Source organism: Bufo bufo, chromosome 4 (assembly GCF_905171765.1).
Source record: "Bufo bufo chromosome 4, aBufBuf1.1, whole genome shotgun sequence".
Taxonomy (NCBI): Eukaryota; Metazoa; Chordata; class Amphibia; order Anura; family Bufonidae; genus Bufo; species Bufo bufo.
In genome coordinates, this window is record NC_053392.1 from 333,435,393 (window position 1) to 333,453,796 (window position 18,404).

Sequence of the window (18,404 nt, forward strand, 5' to 3'; positions counted from 1 at the left end):
CCTAAAATATATATTCCTATGTTGAAGCTAATATAAAGAATGGCATTCAACCAGTGGATTTAGCTGGTATTCTGGGTAACAAGTATATCATGACTCTGTACCGGTCATATCCAACAACAATAAGTTGTATCACAGCACAGTCAATGAATACAGGTTAATGACACTTGAAAATACAATTTCCCCTACATAAACATTGCAAAAGAAAGGTTTCCATATAAATTTGGTTTACAGCTATCTAAGCGATTTTGGTGAATTTAAGAATTATAAATTTGCAAAACATATGTGAGAACATAAAAAAATCATTAAAGGATTGCTCTGAGCATAACATATACACTGTGTTATGTCTAATACATGGTCCAAGGGGCAATGCATAAAATTTGGATTAAAAAAAGACCACAGAATGCTTGTGTCATGTCCCGCTCTCTCAGGCGCTTCGCAAAACGTCAGTTTTGCTCGGAGAGTCCCTTTAATGTTTTAATATTGTAAAGAAAACTACTGCATATACTATATGTTGGGAAACCTCACACATTCTATTTTATGTAGGAGACATCATATTTTTCCTATAATTTGAAAGAAAAGTGTTTGTGATATTTAGTTCTTTCTGCAACAAAAGTTAATAAGCGATATAACTTCACAAGCCGTGTTCTATATGGTACACCTAAAAAAAGAGAATTAAAGTTGGTGCAAACTCACAAATTCCATGTTTCAATTCAGGAATTGTTTCTCAATGAGAAACTACAATTTTAGGCCAATGATTCTTAAAGTCTATGGAGCAAAAAAGAACATCTCAGTGGTAACTCATACCAACCCACTGCATAGATGACGTTACATATCTATCCTGACCTGCACTACATGACCAAAGTTAAAGGAAAGGACACAATTTCCATAGTTATTGATGTATTGTATCTACTTCAATGAGAATAAGCCACCATTAAATGTTATTTTAGTATACTATTTACTTTTGTAATTTACTTTCTGTTACAAAAATACTCCAGTTGCCGATATTCTCTTTACTTCTTTATAATGGTGCCCCCTGGTATTTAATCTCTGTAGTAAAGTGCATGTGCACCTACTGAGTTGGTCGCACATGCTCAGTTCCTTCAACTGCCATCAGCCGTATCTACAATTAGAAGCTGTGACCATTACAGGGAGAGAGCTTCAAAAGAAAGGACACCCCTTCTGAGAAAGAACACTCCTCCTTCCCGAGCTGTGATAGGGAGAGGGCTGCAGCTGAAAGACTATGCCCCCTGAGAAAGGACATGCCTCTTGAGATATGATAGAGAGCTGCAGCAGAAAGGAAACACCCCCAAGCTGTAATAACGATAGCTGAAGCAGAAAGGACACACCCCTGAACAGGGCATGCCTGCCTGAAGAGAATACAGCAGAGCAAATGGAGCAATGAATGGGGAAGTCTCTGGGTCCATGTAAGGTACAGGGCTGATTTTCATTTTTTACATTAGCGATGGCATAACCCCTTTACATGGAAAAAACTGAGGGTAAACATACTGTAAGATGGCTCAGTCAAATCATTGCATTGCAAAAAGAGATTTTTCATTTTTTTTATGTGGTACTGATGTTACTGTGTGAGGTGACCTCAAAAACTTTCAGTATTTCACCCTCATCTTAGTAAACCCTTGAAACCCCCTTGTAAAATTTGATTTATAGTCCCATTTATGGGACCTTATTTAGTGGTGCTCTGGTAAAAATAAGTGACTCAAATCAGAACTGACAAGACATACTTGTGGAAAGACTAGCTGGCATGGCTATGACTCCAGATTGATGCGATGATAAGTCGAAAAGGACAATGCAGTTTTTGTCCATAATACTAGTACAATGACTCCTTTCATGTCGAGGAGCTCGCCCTTCCATCTCAGCGGAAGTTTCCATGAGGCTTCATATAGGTACAGATTATGTAGCAGTCATTGACATACCTGCAGGTGGAATATTCCACTGTAAAAAAATAATCAAAGTAGCATTTACCTCATATTTTCATTCAGTAAAATAACAAATGGTACGTAATAGAGTCGAATTTATCTGCTACTATTCAGAAATATGTACAATGCGGTCTGCAAGTCCTTCCAGTTTCATAGGTGATTTTTATCCCAGCAAGAGGTTTCAAACATGCCACAACTGTATGTCTTGTTGGCTGGAGTTCTTTGTGGAATATCAATTCAATTATTACTTTTGGACGTTTCTGGAGACTCTTTGTGTTGTAGACGCTCAAGGTTTTCAGTTCCCTGTGTCGGCACAATGTTCATTCGGGTGGGGGAAGCCTGAGTAAGTGAAGACAAGCCTCTCGGTCAGATGGGCTGTACATTATACTTGGTTAGGATTACATGTGCCATTCCACGGTGTGCTTGATTATGAGAAGAAAAAAGGGCAGAGGGGTGAGAGAGTGCTATAGTTGAATTTACATTGCATTTACATCATCTATTAACAGCAAACATTTAAAACCAAGACGGAGGCAATGAGCAGGATGAGAGCAGAGGATGAGTACAGGGAACCTGCACTCCCATGCGTTGTTGTAATGTTCGTGGAGGTTGTGACGAGTGATGCTCCACTAGAGTTTGAAGAGGATGACCCATTTTTCCCTGCCAGAGTTGTACCGGTAGTATTGTATTTTGGAGTAGACTGGCTGTGGACCTAAAATAAGTGTATATAAAAAAGAATAGGTTATACATTCAAAACCATGTAGGAATGATATTGGTGTTATCAGGCATCACTGTACTTTATAATCAATGTATACAGGATGGGCAGACAGAAAAGAAAGATGGCAGAGAGATAGGATACTAAGGCATCTACCACATCTGCGGCACTGTGATCCGGCAGAGAATGCCAGGAATTGGCTGGACATCGAAGCGTGCAGTGGTTTCTGTCTGCCCGATTCTCTGCATATTTGCTAGATTGCGGCTGGATTGACCCCATTATAGTTTATGGGTCCGGCGAGCATTCCGGTTGCATCTGGCAGTGCCGGATCCAGAGAATTTGGCAGGCAGCTCTATGCCAGAAAAGCCTGCCGGATTCCATGCCGCGGATGTGAAACTAGCCTAATACAGCATAGGTATGCCAATTGGTTTCCCCACAAGTATTTCCATGCCCTGGTGCAAATATTCTTCTTCACCAGTGACGCCATATCACAATACAGAAGATTACCCCTACAGGTAGCACCACTCAAGTGGACATTGCTCTTTGGCAATCTCGCACTGGGATTTTCATTGTGTTGCTTTCATTTGTTATTAGTAATTAATTGTAAAGCAAGTTGTTAATAATTGAAATCTATTTTAAAAACATGTTTTACTCCATCTTTTATGGACTTTTATTTACTAGGTTACATGGCTCCCTACCTTCTATCTTTAAATGTGTTCCTTTGGTCTAATACACAATCGTAATGATGAGTTTTGTCCAACATTACATATCCTACAGCCACAAATAATATTCCTGACTCCTCATGAAGAATCGTTTTTGCCATGTTGAGAACAACTTATACATCCCCCTTTTTTGTATCCACTCTTGTGTTTTACTGAAAAAACTACATTCAAATTTGCATCCAAAACTGTCTCAAAAACTGAATGTGGGATTCCTTACTTAGGCCATTGAGTATTTTAGTAGCTTCAACAGTCAACATCTGCTACTGTATGAGTGCAGTATCCCTTCCCACCTAGACTGTGCCATATGTAACATGAACATGCTATTGCCCTCATTCCAGTTCCTTTGTGAATTTATTTTTCACATTGTAGTCAGCAAATATTTGACAATAGAAATGAATATTAATTTATATTAGGAAGGAACATGAGGAAAGGAAACAGAATGGAAGCTCGGGAGGGGAATCGGTTAATTGTACACGTCAGCCGAAGATGACACTGCATAAAGAGAGACATTAAAACTTTCACTAAAGAGAATCTAATTACAAAATCTGTGTATTAAACATGTTCCTTTAGTTGTAAAAAAGATGAGACCAATGCGAAGTGCAGTATTTAGTTATAGTGACACCTAAAGAAGCAGTAATGAAAATAAGAACTCTTCATATGGAATAAACTAGCATCATGGACCTGAAACTAAATGTAGCCAAAATATCAGAATTAAGGATTCTAAATGTATATTTTCCAATGCATAACTTGTGAAACTGATGGACTATATCTACAGAAGTTGTTTTTGACAAACTTACAATTTATAGCTTTTTCTGCTGACATGTTTGAAATCTGTATTATATTCTATTAGAGTCACATCTATATAATCCTTTCCATGTCTCAGCTGTAAATCAGGAAAAGAATCTAGACTCTTGTCCATATGTTACTTAGGTCTGGAGTAAAATTTCAGGGGAACAGGCTCTGCAAGTACACATTTTAGATTGTAACTAAGATATTTAACATATCCAGTAATAAGGATCATTTGTGAATCCTATGTTACATGGTAAACTGGTGTAAAATCTGGATCGCATTGGACATTTGTCATTTTTAAGACACTCTTTAAATGCCAATATGTCTAAGTATGTAGTATATTCAACCTCATTAACCATTTAGGACCAAAAGCATTAAAAAAATCATCTATTAGTGGAATAAGATCAGTTCTTCTTACAGTAAAGTGCATTATGTGCATCAGCATTGTGCAGAACAATGTAATGAATGTAGAAGTCTCACCTGGCTGGGTAGGAGTAAAGCCAAAAGGACCATTCCTAGACAGAGAATTGTGATCTGTTTCATCTTGTCCACAGTTCTTGTTGTGCCCCTGATTTCAATTTCTTACAATAGTACTCTTAGTCTCACTCCTATTGCAGCTGTTGTGTTCCTTACGGTTTAGAGGGCTGACTGACTCTGCTAGGGGTTTTTATGTGCTATGCAGGAGATATCAATACCCATGACGTACAGGTTTCCTCCCTCCTCATCACATGGTACTACACCTCCTTCATCCAGACCGCTTTCTATTCACCTTTTTGTGCTTATTGCCTTTGTTTCTGAACTTTATTGTTTTTCTTACTATTTTGGTTTAGTCAATATGATGTTTTTTTAAAATCTGTTTGCAGTTGCAGCTTATGACATTTGCAATACTATGACAATGATAATCCTGGCATGTTTATAATATATTTTTATATCTACAGTTCCTTTCACTAAACAATACACAATTACATTTTTAGCTAATTTTTATTACCGTACCTTTTTAGTTTACTTAACATTGGCTGTTTTTATATTTGATTAACATTATTATTGTTCTTAATATTTAATTGTTTACTAATATATATATATATATATATATATATATATATATATATAAAAAAAATACTGTTCTACATTTAACATAAGAAAATTATTCTGTTTATATGTGTCTACTAGAATAGTACGTTTTAGAAGTGTGTAATTGGGTAAAGTACACCACAGTGTCAGTAATGACAACAGTGACACCTAAAGGTTGTCACTATTATCTGTAAACCAGTAAAGTAGAAAATGAGACACATTCCTGAGATTTTGATCTGAACTAAAAATGCAAATGCTACATTGCATCTTGTTTTGGCTGCAGCAAACATAAAGCCCTAATGTACAGAGTCTTGCGAAAGTATGCAGCCCCTTGGTGTTTTTTCTTGTTTTCTTGCATTATAATCTGAAATTAAAATGTATTTTAATTAGAGTTGAGCGAACACCTGGATGTTTGGGTTCGAGAAGTTCGGCCGAACTTCCTGGAAATGTTCGGGTTCGGGATCCGAACCCCATTGAAGTCAATGGGGACCCAATCTTTTGGGCACTAAAAAGGCTGTAAAACAGCCCAGGAAAGAGCTAGAGGGCTGCAAAAGGCAGCAACATGTAGGTAAATCCCCTGCAAACAAATGTGGATAGGGAAATGAATTAAAATTAAAATTAAAAAAATAAAAATTAACCAATATCAATTGGACAGAGGTCCCATAGCAGAGAATCTGGCTTCACGTCAGCAGAGAATCAGTCTCTTCATGCCATAGCAAAGAATCTGGCTTCATGTCAGCAGAGAATCAGTCTCTTCATGCCATAGCAGAGAATCTGGCTTCATGTCAGCGCAGAATCTGTCTTCATGTCATAGCAGAGAATCAGGCTTCATGTCACCCACCACTGGAACAGGCCACTGTCACATATTTAGGCCCCGGCACCCAGACAGAGGAGAGAGGTCCCGTAACAGAGAATCTGGCCTTATGTCAGCGCAGAATCAGTCTTCATGTCATAGCAGAGAATCAGGCTTCACGTCACCCACCACTGGAACAGGCCACTGTCACATATTTAGGCCCAGGCACCCAGGCAGAGGAGAGAGGTCCCGTAACAGAGAATCTGGCCTTATGTCAGCACAGAATCAGTCTTCATGTCATAGCAGAGAATCAGGCTTCACGTCACCCACCACTGGAACAGGCCACTGTCACACATTTAGGCCCAGGCACCCAGACAGAGGAGAGGTTCATTCAACTTTGGGTTGCCCCGCAATATAATGGTAAAATGAAAATAAAAATAGGATTGAATGAGGAAGTGCCCTGGAGTAGAATAATATATTGTTAAGGGGAGGTAGTTAATATCTAATCTGCACAAGGGATGGACAGGTCCTGTGGGATCCATGCCTGGTTCATTTTTATGAATGTCAGCTTGTCCACATTGACTGTAGACAGGCGGCTGCGTTTGTCTGTAATGACGCCCCCTGCCGTGCTGAATACACGTTCAGACAAAACGCTGGCCGCCGGCAGGCCAGCACCTCCAAGGCATAAAAGGCTAGCTCTGGCCACGTGGACAATTTGGAGACCCAGAAGTTGAATGGGGCCGAACCATCAGTCAGTACGTGGAGGGGTGTGCACAGGTACTGTTCCACCATGTTAGTGAAATGTTGCCTCCTGCTAACACGTTCCGTATCAGGTGGTGGTGCAGTTAGCTGTGGCGTGGTAACAAAACTTTTCCACATCTCTGCCATGCTAACCCTGCCCTTAGAGGAGCTGGCCGTGACACAGCTGCGTTGGCGACCTCTTGCTCCTCCTCTGCCTTCGCCTTGGGCTTCCACTGGTTCCCCTGTGACATTTGGGTATGCTCTCAGTAGCGCGTCTAACAACGTGCGCTTATACTCGCGCATCTTCCTATCACGCTCCAGTGTAGGAAGTAAGGTGGGCACATTGTCTTTGTACCGGGGATCCAGCAGGGTGGCAACCCAGTAGTCCGCACACGTTAAAATGTGGGCAACTCTGCTGTCGTTGCGCAGGCACTGCAGCATGTAGTCGCTCATGTGTGCCAGGCTGCCCAGAGGTAAGGACAAGCTGTCCTCTGTGGGAGGCGTATCGTCATCGTCCTGTGTTTCCCCCCAGCCACGCACCAGTGATGGGCCCGAGCTGCTTTGGGTGCCACCCCGCTGTGAACATGCTTCATCCTCATCCTCCTCCACCTCCTCCTCATCCTCGTCCTCCTCGTCCTCCAGTAGTGGGCCCTGTCTGGCCACATTTGTACCTGGCTTCTGGTGTTGCAAAAAACCTCCCTCTGAGTCACTTCGAAGAGACTGGCCTGAAAGTGCTAAAAATGACCCCTCTTCCTCCTCTTCCTCCTGGGCCACCTCCTCTTCCATCATCGCCCTAAGTGTTTTCTCAAGGAGACATAGAAGTGGTATTGTAACGCTGATAACGGCGTCATCGCCACTGGCCATGTTGGTGGAGTACTCGAAACAGCGCAACAGGGCACACAGGTCTCGCATGGAGGCCCAGTCATTGGTCGTGAAGTGGGTCTGATCCGCAGTGCGACTGACCCGTGCGTGCTGCAGCTGAAACTCCACTATGGCCTGCTGCTGCTCGCACAGTCTGTCCAGCATGTGCAAGGTGGAGTTCCACCTGGTGGGCACGTCGCATATGAGGCGGTGAGCGGGAAGGCCGAAGTTACGCTGTAGCGCAGACAGGCGAGCAGCGGCAGGGTGTGAACGCCGGAAGCGCGAACAGACGGCCCGCACTTTATGCAGCAGCTCTGACATGTCGGGGTAGTTGCGAATGAACTTCTGCACCACCAAATTCAGCACATGCGCCAGGTAAGGGATGTGCGTCAAACCAGCTAGTCCCAGAGCTGCAACGAGATTTCGCCCATTATCGCACACCACCAGGCCGGGCTTGAGGCTCACCGGCAGCAACCACTCGTTGGTCTGTTGTTCTATACCCCCCCACAACTCCTGTGCGGTGTGGGGCCTGTCCCCCAAACATATGAGTTTCAGAACGGCCTGCTGACGTTTACCCCGGGCTGTGCTGAAGTTGGTGGTGAAGGTGTGTGGCTGACTGGATGAGCAGGTGGAAGAAGAGGAGGAGGAAGCTGAGTAGGAGGAGACAGGAGGCAAAGAATGTTGCCCTGCGATCCTTGGCGGCGGAAGGACGTGCGCCAAACAGCTCTCCGCCTGGGGCCCAGCCGCCACTACATTTACCCAGTGTGCAGTTAGGGAGATATAGCGTCCCTGGCCGTGCTTACTGGTCCACGTATCTGTGGTTAGGTGGACCTTGCCACAGATGGCGTTGCGCAGTGCACACTTGATTTTATCGGACACTTGTTTGTGCAGGGAAGGCACGGCTCTCTTGGAGAAGTAGTGCCGGCTGGGAACAACATACTGTGGGACAGCAAGCGACATGAGCTGTTTGAAGCTGTGTGTGTCCACCAGCCTAAATGACAGCATTTCATAGGTCAGTAGTTTAGAAATGCTGGCATTCAGGGCCAGGGATCGAGGGTGGCTAGGTGGGAATTTACGCTTTCTCTCAAATGTTTGTGAGATGGAGAGCTGAACGCTGCCGTGTGACATGGTTGAGATGCTTGGTGACGCAGGTGGTGGTGTTGGCGGTACATCCCATGTTTGCTGGGCGGCAGGTGCCAACGTTCCTCCAGAGGCGGAGGAAGAGGCCGAGGCGGCGGCAGCAGCAGCAGAAGAGGCCGAGGCGGCGGCGGCAGCAGCAGACGAGGCCGAGGCGGCAGCAGCAGAAGAGGTAGCAGGGGGAGCCTGAGTGACTTCCTTGTTTTTAAGGTGTTTACTCCACTGCAGTTCATGCTTTGCATGCAGGTGCCTGGTCATGCAGGTTGTGCTAAGGTTCAGAACGTTAATGCCTCGCTTCAGGCTCTGATGGCACAGCGTGCAAACCACTCGGGTCTTGTCGTCAGCACATTGTTTGAAGAAGTGCCATGCCAGGGAACTCCTTGAAGCTGCCTTTGGGGTGCTCGGTCCCAGGTGGCGGCGGTCAGTAGCAGGCGAAGTCTCTTGGCGGCGGGTGTTCTGATTTTGCCCACTGCTCCCTCTTTTGCTACGCTGTTGGCTCGGTCTCACCACTGCCTCTTCCTCCGAACTGTGAAAGTCAGTGGCACGACCTTCATTCCATGTGGGGTCTAGGACCTCATCGTCCCCTGCATCGTCTTCCACCCAGTCTTGATCCCTGACCTCCTGTTCAGTCTGCACACTGCAGAAAGACGCAGCAGTTGGCACCTGTGTTTCGTCATCATCAGAGACGTGCTGAGGTGGTATTCCCATGTCCTCATCATCAGGAAACATAAGTGGTTGTGCGTTAGTGCATTCTATCTCTTCCACCCCTGGGGAAGGGCTAGGTGGATGCCCTTGGGAAACCCTGGCAGCAGAGTCTTCAAACAGCATAAGAGACTGCTGCATAACTTGAGGCTCAGACAGTTTCCCTGATATGCATGGGGGTGATGTGACAGACCGATGGGCTTGGTTTTCATGCGCCATCTGTGCGCTTTCTGCAGAAGACCGGGTGGGAGATAATATGAACGTGCTGGATCCACTGTCGGCCACCCAATTGACTAATGCCTGTACCTGCTCAGGCCTTACCATCCTTAGAACGGCATTGGGCCCCACCAAATATCGCTGTAAATTCTGCTGGCTACTGGGACCTGAGGTAGTTGGTTCACTAGGACGTGTGGCTGTGGCAGAACGGCCACGTCCTCTCCCAGCACCAGAGGGTCCACTAACACCACCACGACCATGTCCACGTCCGCGTCCCTTATTAGATGTTTTCCTCATTGTTCCCGTTCACCACAATTTTGAGAATGGCAAATTTGGGAATAGTTTTTCAACCCAGAACAAAAACTGTGCTTTTACGGTCACTACAAATAACTTGACCAGCTAAAACAGTACAGATTTGGTTGAATAGAAATGTGAGGCCTGTTTTTTTTTGCGCTGTGTGACAGGTATAGGTTTAATCACAGAATTAGACTTGTATCTGCACGGTAGCGTGTGTGTTAAGTTTTTCTGAATGACACTATCAGCACCTTGAATCTAAGATATCCTTTTTGGGATAGATTTCAAGTAGGCCTGATATATATAGCATAAACTACTTATTTTGAGAATTGCAAATTTTGGAATAGTTTTTCAACCCAGAAAAAAAACTGTGCTTTTACGGTCACTACAAATAACTTGACCAGCTAAAACAGTACAGATTTGGTTGAATAGAAATGTCAGGTCTATTTTTTTGGGCGCTGGGTGACAGGCTGAACTTGCCCCTGATGTAGTAATTGATGGTTAAATGCACTTGGGTGACACAGGCTCAGCCTGCACCTGATGTAGTATATGGCCAAAAATTAATCACACTGTTGATGGTTAAATGCACTTGGGTGACACAGGCTCAGCCTGCACCTGATGTAGTATATTGGCAAAAATTAACCACACTGTTGATGGTTAAATGCACTTTGGTGACACAGGCTCAGCCTGCACCTGATGTAGTATAAACTGGTAGAAACTAGTAGAAAATGGCCGCCGATCACCCCAGAAAAAAGTGATATAAAAACGCTCTGGGCAGCCTAAAAAAAGTGAGCAAGTCGATATTAGCACTTCAATGATCCACAGCTGGAGATCGATCACAGAATGAAGTCTTTTGGAGGAGTTAATCTGCCTAATATCGCCCTAACGTCGCAGCAGCAACCTCTCCCTATGCTTGAATCAGCAGAGTGACGTGCAGCGCTACGTGACCCAAGCTTATATAGAGGCTGGGTCACATGCTGCACTGGCCAATCGCAGCTATGCCAATAGTAGGCAAGGCTGTGATGGCCTCTTGGGGCAAGTAGTATGACGCTTGTTGATTGGCTGCTTTGCAGCCTTTCAAAAAGCGCCAAGAAAGCGCCGAACATCGAACCCGGACTTTTACGAAAATGTTCGGGTCCGTGTCACGGACACCCCAAAATTCGGTACGAACCCGAACTATACAGTTCGGGTTCGCTCATCCCTAATTTTAATTAAAATTTTATGTAACGGACCTGACAAAATAGTTCATATTCTTAGAGAGGAATGGAAAAAATATAAAAACTTTGTTTAGAAAATAAGTGAATAAAACATCCTAAGTCATGTAATTAGCTGAATATGATTCCTACACCCCCCCCCATGTGCAAACAAAGTATCACATGATGTGAAAATAAATACACCTGTTCTGAAAGACCCGAGTTTGCAACACTACTGAGCAACATGAAGACCAATGATCTCTCCAAACAAGTCAGAGAGAAAGTTTTTGAGAAGTATAGATCAGGGTTGGGTTTCAAAAAACATCCCAAACTTTGAACATCCCACATAGCACCATTAAGTCCAATATAACAAAATGAAAGAATATGGCAAAACTACAAACCTAACAGAAAGCTGCCCATTAAGACTCACAAACCCATCAAGGAAGGCATTAATCATAAATTCAGCAAAGACACCAACAATAACACTGAAGGAGCTCCAAAAATCTTGCAAGAGATGGAAGTATCTGTCCACAGGACCACTATAAGCCGTACACTTTTAGACTTGGGCTTTATGGAAAAGTGATCAGTGGCCAAAAAGACATTGCTTAACCGCTTCTGAGGTTCGGTCTTTAAAGATGGCATCCGCTCGCAAACACAGCGGATGCCACAACTGCCGGGTTTCTGCTGTCTTCAACAGCAGAGGCCTGGGGCTGATGTCTGCGATCAGTGGTAATGCCGATCACATCCATTTAACCCCTCAGATGCCGCAGACAAATGTCACCATGGCATCTGAGAACGCTAAAACCCGTAGCAGCATGCTTTCTGGCCCAGGCCGCCTTTCCCTGGCTGAGACTGGGGAAGATAGCCCATACTGGTAATAGGCCTAAGCCTGTATAAGGTTCACAGGCCATTAATATTATATTACAATGCTGGTAGGTGCTAACTTGAAGGAGTTAGGATTGTTTCACATTTGTGTTTGCCGATCAGACAGGCTGTTCCGGCCAGGAGCAGCGTGCTGGATCCAGCATTGCCGGACACTACCGGAATGCCGTCCAACTCCATTAACTATAATTGGGTCCGGCGGTGATGCGGCACAGAGTGTTGAGAATCGGCCAGACAAATATCGCTGCATGCAGTGTTTTTTGTCCGGCCAATTCCTGGCATTCTAGGCCAGAACAGGCTGCTGGAATAGGCTGCCGGCAGTGTGAAACAAACCTTACAGCAGCTTTACCTAGTAGAATGGGCAAAATCTCAATTTCTAGGTGTTAAGCTAATAGAGACATACCTTAAGAGACTTGCATCTGTAATTTCAGCAAACGATTGCTCTCAATTTCAGGGGTTCAATTTATATGCACATTAATGGTGTCATCTATCAAACTGGTGTAAAGTAGAACTGGCTTAGTTGCCCATGGCAAGCAATCAGATTTCACCTTTCATTTTTGACAGCTCTTTTGGAAAATGAAAGGTGGAATGTTATTCGTTTCTATGGGCAATTAAGCCAGTTCTACTCTACACCAGTTTGATAAATGACCCCATAAGTTTCTAATTTTTTGTCTTATTTAATCTTTGTATCAAAGGAAAAAAATATTTAGCACCTTCAACGTGGAATGGGATCTGAATTAAGAGAAGGGAAGTGGGAACCAGAATTCTATACATTTACATAAGCATTAATGTTATTTAGTTGCAATAAATCAAATAAACCTTTAAAAACCTTTAAAAACTACTGTTCCCATGTCTTGAGTAGTGTTGAACAAAGTCGCTTGGGTCAAAACTTTGTTTAAATGCTGTACGGAGATCCTCCTCCATACAGAATTCAAATGTATGGGCTCCAGACCTCGATGTAAAAATCGAAGTCTGAAGTTATTAACTGAAGTCCCGCAAGACTGAAATTTTTTTTTTAACTTGAAAACAAGTTCAAAACTTGGATCCGAAGTTGGCTTCGATACCAAGGTGCCAGCTGGTACCGAAGCCAACTTCGGATCCAAGTTTTAAAATGTTTTTTTAAGTTTAAAAATCGATGACTGAAGTTATTCACCGAATTCTTGCAAGACTTTAGTGATAACAAATTTCACATCGCCTGAGCCCATACATTTTAATGCTGTAAATGAAATTCTAAACTAATCGACTTAAGAGCTTGGATCCGAAGCTTGATTCCCTCAACACCAGTCCTAACTATTCCACAAATTTACAGATCTCATGGTGATGAAGCCTTATCACTAGAGATGGTCTTGCGGTTTGCCCGGCGGTCGTTTCGTGGCAAACTTTGTGCATTCGCGATTCGCCGAACATGCGAACATATGGCGATGTCCGTCGCCGCCATATTCTTTTGCATTGCGCCGAATTTTGACCCATGACACATCCATCAGGTGGGACAGGACAGCCAATTGAGACATTTCAGCACATGTACACACCCCCACCCTATCACAGAACCTGATCTGGCAGCCATTTTTCATTCTGTGTTTTGCCACTGTAGGGAGAGGTTGCTTTGTGGAGCAGGGACAGGTTGTTAGGGACACCAAACGCTAGCTAATATGGCCACAAAAGTCCTTTTAAGAACTGGTATAGGTGTGCTAATGATAGGTGTGATATAGTGAGGGGTGTGATATACCTATAATATTCTTTCTAACATAGACAGTATATAGTACATTTGTATTGTGCAGCAGTTGTGTGCGGTTCTGCTGCGATACCGCAGCTATATAGAGGGACAAGTGCTATTGGAACAACTAATTGGAACGGGTGTGATATACCTGTTGCCTAAAAAAAACTGATTGAGGGGTGTGATATACCTATAGTATACTTTCTAACATAGAAAGTATATAGTGCATTTGTATTGTGCAGCAACTATTGGAACAAATATTTGCATCGGGTGTGATATACCTGTTGCCCCCAAAAAAACTGATTGAGGAGTGTGATATACCTTCTTCCACAAAATACTGATTGAGGGCTGCGATATACCTGTTGCCCCAAATAAACAGGGTGGTGTGATATAACTGTTGTGGCAAAAAAAATTATTGAGGGGTGTGATATACCTGCTTCTACAAAATACTGATTAAGGGGTTTGATATACCTGCTTCCACCAAATATTGATTGAGGGGTGCGATATACCTGCTTCCACAAAATACTGATTAAGGGGTTTGATAAACCTGCTTCTACCAAATATTGATTGAGGCCTGAGATATATCTGCTTCCACAAAATACTGATTAAGGGGATTGATATACCTGTTTCCACCAAATATTGATTGAGGCCTGCGAGATACCTGCTTCCACAAAATACTGATTAAGGGGTTCGATATACCTGTTTCCACCAAATATTGATTGAGGCCTGTAAGATACCTGCTTCCACAAAATACTGATTAAGGGCTGCGATATACCTGCTTCCACAAAATACTGATTAAGGGGATTTATATACCTGCTTCCACCAAATACTGATTGAGGCCTGCGATATACCTGCTTCCACAAATACTGCTCTTCTCTAGGGACTTAGGCACGGGGTCATTTTGAAAATGACAGGCAGAGGAAGATGCAGGTCGTTCCGCAGGGGTGGTAGGGGTCGGGCAGGTGCACCATGCCGGAGCCTAAGTGGGAAGTTGGAGAAGGCGCGTGTGATTACTTCAAAGGACGCACCAGAGTTTGTTGAGTGGCTCATTTAGCCTGCCGCTTCTGCACCCTCCTCATCTTCTGTATCTGCACCCTCCTCACTCTCTGCTGTGTGCCCTCCAAAAGACACCACCACCACCATAGCACCTCCACTCGAGTCAGAGGAGTTATTTTCCCATCCATTCCCAGACCTTACCGATGCACAGCCATTGTTGACATCGGACGAGGAACAGGAGGTTGCAACAGCCGCCACCCTGCGGTCTGACAACAGTACCCAGATCAGCCCAAGGAGGGAGGTCCCCACTGTTGCTGCCTACTCCGAGATCTTAAATGTCAGTGGTGGTGAAGGTGACGATGATGACGTGTCGATGGACATCACATGGGTGCCCACAAGAGAGAAAGAGGAGGGGAATTCAGAGGGAGAGACGGAGCAGCAGAGAGGGAGGAGAAGGAGGAGAAGCAGGCAGAGCTCGCAGGGCACAGGAGGCAAAAAGCAGACTGCAAATGTATCTGGAACGAGCCATCCACCATACACGGTCACTTCTGGCGCTCCCAGGACGCCGGCACATGGCTCCGCAGTGTGAGCTTTTTTTAACGTGTCAGCTGCTTACAATAGTGTTGCCATCTGCAGTCTGTGCTGTCAACGCATAAGTCGCGGTAAGCCCAACACTCACATAGGGACGACTGCATTAAGAAGGCACCTGGCTATCCATCACCGAGCCCAGTGGGAGCAACGCTGTCAGAACCCACAAAGCCACACTCCCAGCGCTCCACGTCCTGCCTCTTATCCTTCTCCTCTCTCCTCCCATTTGTCCTCCACTCCACCTTCCACCGAGCCATCGTCGCGTTAATCTGGCAGAAAGCAGGCTTTGACGCCGGACATCCCTCTTGCTCAATGGCTGACCACTGGCTTGTCGGAGCTGCTAGCCCACCAACTACTGCCATATAAACTGGTGGACTAGGAGGCCTTTCGAAAATTTGTGGCCATTGGCACACCGCAATGGAAGGTCCCCGGAAGGAAATATTTCTCCCAGAAGGGCATCCCAGAGCTATATGGCCACATTCAGCGGCTAGTGAATATATCTCTGACACACAGTGTCGGTGCCAAGATACATCTGACCACAGACACGTGGTCTAGCAAACATGGGCAGGAAAGGTACATAACTTTTACTGCCCACTGGATGAAACTTCTGACGCCAAGCATGTAGCTTGTGGCTCCGGTGTGGATTTGGTGTTACCGCCACGGATTGCATGCAGGCCTGCCTCTTCTTCTTCTCCTCCTACTCCATCCCCTCCTCGGATGACTCTTCCTTTTCCACTGCTACCACCTCTTCCGCTGCGTCCCCCAAGCTCCCCAGAACCTATTCGATGTGCCAGGTGAAACGTTGCCATGCTGTGCTGCAGCTCTTGTGCCTGAAAGCTAAGAGCCACACAGGTCCTGCACTGCTTTCAGCTCTGCGGTCACAGGCCGATCAGTGGCTAACCCCGCTCAATTTTACAGTTGGTAAAGTGGTGTGCGACAACAGTGCCAATCTGCTGAGTGCGCTGAAATAGGGCAAAATAACACACGTGCCGTGCATGGCACACGTCCTGAACTTAGTTGTGCAAGGATTCGTTGCAAAATACCCCGGGGTCCAGGACGTCTTGCAGCAGGCCAGGAAAATCTCTGGCCATTATAGATCTTACAAGGCCATGGCTCGCCTTGCTGATGTTCAGCGGTGACACCACCTGCCTGTCAGACGTCTGATTTGTGACAGCCCGACGCTCTGGAACTCCACCTTGTATATGCTTGATAGGCTGCTCCAGCAGCAATGTGCGGTTAACGACTACCTGTACGAACTCTGCAGCAGGACAGGTTCTGGGGAGCTTGGTTTCTTTTCACCGCACCCGTGGCTGCTCCTGCGTGACGCATACAGACTTCTGCGGCCATTTGATGAGATCACCAAACTGGTCAGTCACAGCCAGCGCGCCATTAGTGACATCGTACCTTATGCCTTCTTTCTGGAGCGTGCATTGCATCGTGTCATTGATCAAGCTGTCGAGGAGCAGGAGCTGGAAAATGAGGAAGTCGTAATGCTGAATGAATTCCAGGGGGGGCTACTCCTTCTGAGACAAGTCATCAGGAGTCTGAGAAGGAGTCAGAGGAGGATGGTGGCTGAGGGGAGGAGGAGCAAGAAGAGCAGGCTTTGAGGGGGACTTTAAACTTTTCGGGGATCCCTGGTGTTGTCCGTGGCTGGGGGAGGAGACCAAGGACGACATTCTCCTGGGCGATGAGCAGGAGCCAGGGCGCTCCACCGCTTTTAATTTAGTGCAAATGGGGGCCTTCATGCTCCAGTGTTTGAAGCGGGACCCCCGTATAAAAAGCATAAAGGGCAAGGACCAGTACCGGGTGGCAATGGTACAAACATAAAATGGCAGACATGTTACCAGCATTACAGAGGGCTGTCAGAATGCAGCATTTCCAGGCCTTGCTGCGAGAGATGCTGCATTCTGCTGTTGCGGGCACTGGCAGAGGAATTTCCAACCACAGTGAAACAGGTGCGGGTACCAATCCTACCGCACCTGCAAGAAGAGGGCGGTTTGTAGATGTGTTGGCCACTTCGGATATGAGATTATTCTTGCATCCAACCCATCGGAAGTCGCGTTCGTGAAATGTCCCGGCTAATGTTCGTCCATCACTACTTATCACCTCTGACGACTGAACTTGTTCTTCTCCAGACAGAGGCAGCTTCCCCTAAGTTTATTGAGGGGATTTTACATCGGACAGCTTTTCACTATATTTTTTGTACAAGCCGATTATACACTGCTCAAAAAAATAAAGGGAACACTTAAACAACACAATGTAACTCCAAGTCAATCACACTTCTGTGAAATCAAGCTGTCCACTTAGGAAGCAACACTGAGTGACAATCAATTTCACATGCTGTTGTGCAAATGGGATAGACAACAGGTGGAAATTATAGGCAATTAGCAAGACACCCCCAATAAAGGAGTGGTTCTGCAGGTGGTAACCACAGACCACTTCTCAGTTCCTATGCTTCCTGGCTGATGTTTTGGTCACTTTTGAATGCTGGCGGTGCTTTCACTCTAGTGGTAGCATGAGACGGAGTCTACAACCCACACAAGTGGCTCAGGTAGTGCAGCTTATCCAGGATGGCACATCAATGCGAGCTGTGGCAAGAAGGTTTGCTGTGTCTGTCAGCGTAGTGTCCAGAGCATGGAGGCGCCACCAGGAGACAGGCCAGTACATCAGGAGACGTGGAGGAGGCCGTAGGAGGGCAACAACCCAGCAGCAGGACCGCTACCTCCGCCTTTGTGCAAGGAGGAACAGGAGGAGCACTGCCAGAGCCCTGCAAAATGACCTCCAGCAGGCCACAAATGTGCATGTGTCTGCTCAAACGGTAAGAAACAGACTCCATGAGGGTGATATGAGGGCCCAACGTCCACAGGTGGGGGTTGTGCTTACAGCCCAACACCGTGCAGCACGTTTGGCATTTGCCAGAGAACACCAAGATTGGCAAATTCGCCACTGGCGCCCTGTGCTCTTCACAGATGAAAGCAGGTTCACACTGAGCACATGTGACAGACATGACAGAGTCTTGAGATGCCGTGGAGAACGTTCTGCTGCCTGCAACATCCTCC

General features: G+C 45.4%; 1 long non-coding RNA gene across 1 annotated transcript; it reads right to left on the reverse strand.

Moving 5' to 3' along the window:
* Positions 1 to 2,152: 2,152 nt before the first annotated feature.
* LOC120998239 lies at positions 2,153 to 4,822 on the reverse strand. Its single transcript, XR_005778321.1, has 2 exons — positions 4,638 to 4,822; positions 2,153 to 2,643 (listed from the first exon to the last, which is right to left on the reverse strand). It is a non-coding gene; the product is annotated as an uncharacterized LOC120998239 (long non-coding RNA).
* Between the last annotated feature and the right edge of the window lie 13,582 nt (positions 4,823 to 18,404).